This window comes from Otolemur garnettii, unplaced genomic scaffold, assembly GCF_000181295.1.
Source record: "Otolemur garnettii isolate 467f Iridium unplaced genomic scaffold, OtoGar3 scaffold00066, whole genome shotgun sequence".
In the NCBI taxonomy this organism is placed as follows: domain Eukaryota; kingdom Metazoa; phylum Chordata; class Mammalia; order Primates; family Galagidae; genus Otolemur; species Otolemur garnettii.
This window is the reverse complement of record NW_003852461.1, coordinates 120,257-125,060: the sequence shown is the minus strand read 5'-3', so window position 1 is coordinate 125,060 and position 4,804 is coordinate 120,257.

The following is a 4,804-nucleotide window of genomic DNA, read 5'->3' as shown; positions in this document are numbered from 1 at the left end:
AAAAAAAAAAAAAAAATCCTAACTCTAAAATACCATAAGTGGTATGATAAAAATTTATCTGCTCTTTGTCTTGGGTTCCTGGCAAGGAGCTTCTGAAACCCTTGGAATTTTCTGATAGGTGCATCTTTGTTATGCTAATTAGGTGGCTCAAGGTAGGCCCCCTTATCATCCTCAACAGGACAGACTGACCACCAAAATGACCAACCATGTGAATCTAAGGGTGAGACTTTTGAGCTAGTTCAATCTCTGGGAAGAAAAGGAAAGCTAGAGATTCAGTTCACACATGTAGCCAATGACTTAACTGAGCATGTCCATATAAGGAAGCCCCAGTAAAAACTGGACATACAAGTTCTAAGAGGCTCCTCGGTGGTGAATATCTTGAAGTGCCAGGAGGGTGATCTGCCCAGACTCCACAGGGAGAAGGCGTGAGCACTTTGCATTCAGAACCTCCCAGATCTCTCCCTATGTGCCTCTTCATTTGGCTTTCCTGGTTTGTATTCTTTACTTTTATTTATTTATTTATTTATTTGAGACAGAGCCTCAAGTTGTCCCCCTGCGTAGAGTACTGTAGCATCCCAGCTCACAGCAACCTCCAACTCCTGGGCTCAAGCTTGAGACTCGCTCTTAAAAAAAAAAATACAACTAACCACAATGTTCCACCAGAATAAAAATCAGTGATGCTAAATTAATTAAAATCAATCCTAGTTACTGATATGCATTTTACAAACATTTTAACTAATCAAAACAAATGGAGCAAAGTTTTAAGGAATGGCTTAAAATGGTGACTGGTTATTGTATTTTATTTTTTTGTAGAGAGAGAGTCTCACTTTGTTGCCCTTGGTAGAGTGCCATGGCGTCACACAGCTCACAGCAACCTCCAACTCCTGGGCTTAAGGGATTCTTTTGCCTCTGCCTCCGGAGTAGCTGGGACTACAGGCACTCGCCACAACACCGAGCTATTTTTTGGTTGCAGTTCGGCCGGGGCCAGGTTTGAACCCACCACCCTCAGTATATGGGGCTGGCACCCTACTCACTGAGCCACAAGTGCTGCCCACGACTGGTTATTTTAAACTAAAATTATTTTAATAAATTTCATTCATTAAAGTTGCAATGTATTATGAATTACATCTTTTAGTACCAGTCATTCATGATTTTTTTTAAATTATTAAACTTAAATGATAATCTAAATATTAAATAGGCCAAAAATTAGAACTAAAAAGTTAATGGCTCTGCACCTGTCCCTCAGCAGCTAGGGTGCCAGCCACATACACTAACCAAGACTGGCGGGTTCAAACCCAGCCAGGGCCTGCCAAACAACAATGACAACTACAACCAAAAAATGGCCAGGCATTGTGGCAGGCGCCTGTAGTCCCAGCTACTTGGGAAGCAAAGGCAAAAGAATCACTTAAGCCCAAGAGTTTGAGGTTGCTGTGAGCTATGATGCCACAAGCACTTTTTATCAAGGGCGACACAGTGAGACTCTGTCTCAAAAAAAATAAAGTTGTCAAACTTGTTTACTTTGCCACAGACTTTTACAAAAAGAAAATAAAATACTCAAGTTAATATCTTTAAGGTCTTCCATTTTCTTTTGAAGTATAAAATTGCACATTATAAAGGAGGATAACTCAGATTTTCATTTTTTCATGTCTCTGAAATACTTACGGGTTATTAACTGAATGTTTATGATTTTTCCATCCAATTTTTGCGAAGTGTTCAATTTTTGTTCCTACAGAGAAAGCAAACATCTTAGTGGTCATTATTTTTCTGCTGCTTATTAACAGATGTTGCGATGATACTCAGTGTTAAATATGGCCATGTTTCCCCTTGCACAGATCTCATCAGTATTGAAGAATTCAACACTGATTCCTCACATACATTTTTTTATAATTAAATTCGGGCATTTAATGAATTAAATCAAGTGTAGGCATGTTAAATGAAAATAGTGCAAACTAGTCTATTATACTTAGTAGAGCAGCAAGGGTCCAATTTTTTCTCTCTTTTTTTTTTTTTTGTGTGTGTGTGTGTGGTTTTTGGCTGGGGCTGGGTTTGAACCCACCACCTCCGGCATATGGGGCCGGTGCCCTACTCCTTTGAGCCACAGGCGTCGCCCCAGGGGTCTAATTTTTTAAAAATGAGAAAATATAGTCTATGACCACAGCAGTTTTAAGGCAAGACAGAACCTCCAGCAATTCTTCCAAGAAGCTGCCGAATACCCAGAGCCCCAGATGGGGTGAATTTTACGACTGGCACCTTCCAGGGCCTGATAAATCTCTCATCTTCTTCCCTGGTGGTGGCTCACGCCTGTAGTCCTAGTACTGTGGGAAGTTGAGGTGGGTAGACTGCCTGAGCTCAAAGGTTGGAAACCATCCTGAACTGGAGTGAGCCAGAGCGAGACCCTGTCTCTACCAAAAAAAGCCAGGCGTTGTGGCGGGCACCTGTACTTGGGAGGCTAAGGGCAAGAGAATCACTAAAGGAAGAAAAGAAAAGAAAAAAAATTAAAAAAAAAAACCCTCAAACTAAGATGAGTGAAAGCCAGTTAAAAGCAAAATTCAAAAAAAACGGTGGGCTTGGCACCTGTGGCTCAAGTGGCTAAGGCACCAGCTATATACACCTAAGCTGGCAGGTTCAAATCCAGCCCAAGCCCCCCAGACAACAATAACGGCTGCAACCAAAAAACTAGCCAGGTGTTGCGGCGGGCGCATGTAACCCCAGCTACTTGGGAGGCAGAGGCAGGAGAATCGCTTGAGCCCAGAAGTTGGAGGTTGCTATGAGCTGTGATGCCATGGTGACAACTTGATGCTCTGTCTCAAAAAAAAAAAAAAAGAATAGTGATGGGGGGCCAATATGAGAACGATAAGGGACAGGCCAGCCAAGCGCAAGGACTCACACCTATAATCCCAGCACTTTGGGAGGCCAAGATGGAATAACTGCTTAAGGGCAGGCGTTTAAGACCAGCCTGGGGTGGCACCTGTGGCTCAAAGGAATAGGGCGCCGGTCCCATATACCAGAGGTGGCGAGTTCAAACCCAGCGCCGACCAAAAAAAAAAGACCAGCCTGGGAAACATGGTTTGATCTCATTTCTACCAAAAAAACATTAATTTTTTTTTTTTTTTTAATGATAGTCTCACTTTGTCGCCTTGGGTAGAGTACCATGGCATCACAGCTCACAGAAACCTCCAGCTCTTGGGCTTAGGCAATTCTCTTGCCTCAGCCTCCCAAGCAGCTAGGGTTACAGGTACCTGCCACAACGTCTGCCCATTTTTTGATGCAGTTTGGCCGGGGCCGGGTTTGAACCCACCTCCTTTGGTATATGGGGTTGGTGCCCTACTCACTGAGCCACAGGTGATACCCAATATTAATTTCTTTAACAAGTGTAAAAAATAAGAAAAAGTCAAGTCAAATTATGTATTACCTTTTTATGAATAAACTGACCATTATTAGAGCAAATAAAAAACAATATCTGGATATCAGCAACACAATTAACTAAATTTCTCAGAGCATCTTTTTGGACAAGACGAGGAAACACTGTAGTGTGGCTTATGTTTCTTTTTTTTAACTTTTAGTATTTTTGGTGTTACAAAAATAAATATGAGAGTTTTTCTATCAAGTAAGTTAGACTGGGTTAGACCAATTTTTTTTTTTTTTTTGAGAGCGTCTCAAGCTGTCACCCTGCATAGAGTGCCATGGTGTCACAGCTCACAGCAACCTCAAACTCTTGGGCTTAAGCTATTCGCTTGCCTCAGCCTCCCAAGGAGCTGGGACTACAAGCACCCACCACAATGCCCCACTATTTTTTTTGTTGCAATTGTCATTGTTGTTTTAGCTGGCCCAGGCTGGGTTTGAACCCTCCAGCTTCAGTGTATGTGGCCAGTGCCCTACCCACTAAGCTATAGGCGCCACCAGACAAATTTCTTCACTATGAGACATTCAGAGCCGTCACTATTGCCTATGCATTTGACTGTACAGAAGAACATTAAAGTATAAAGCATTGCCCAACTCATCCAACCCATGTCACTGAGCATTTTGTGAACTTAATGTTCCACTGAACAATCACTGGGAATCATTTCTGGCAATACCCTCTAACCTCAGCCATGCTCTTGTTCATATTTCTACCAAAGCTAGATTAGGGCCGGGCATGGTGGATCACACCTGTAACCCAGAGTTCTGGGCAGCCAGTGCAGAATAGCTTGACTTGGAGAGTTAGAGACTAACCTGACCAAGACCAAGGCCGCTTCTCTACAAAAAAATAGAAAAAAAAATAGTAGGGCATGTTAGTGCATGCCTATAGTCACAGCTACCGTGGAGGCCAAGCCAGGAGGATTGCTTGAGCTCAGGAATGTGAAGTTGCAACGAGCTATGATGACACAACTGCACTCTACCCAGGGAGACACAGGGAAATTGTCTCAAAAAACAAAACAAAACAGAACTGGATTAAAAAATTAAAGGCAGCTCGGTGCCTATGGCTCAAGCGGCTAAGGCGCTAGCCACATACACCTAAGGTGATGGGTTCGAATCCAGCCCGGGCCTGCCAAACAACAATGACGGCTGCAACCAAAGAATGGCCGGGAGTTGTGGCAGAGCCTGTGGTCCCAGCTGCTTGGGAGGCTGAGGCAGGAGACTCGCTTGAGCCCAGTTGGAGGTTGCTGTGAGCTGCGACACCACAGCACTCTACCCAGGGGGACAGCTTGAGGCTCTGTCTCAAAAAAAAAAAAAAATTAAAGGCAGATTCAGTGCCTGTGGCTCAAATGACTAAGGCGCCAGCCACATACACCTAAGCTGGCGGGTTTGAATCCAGCCCAGGCCC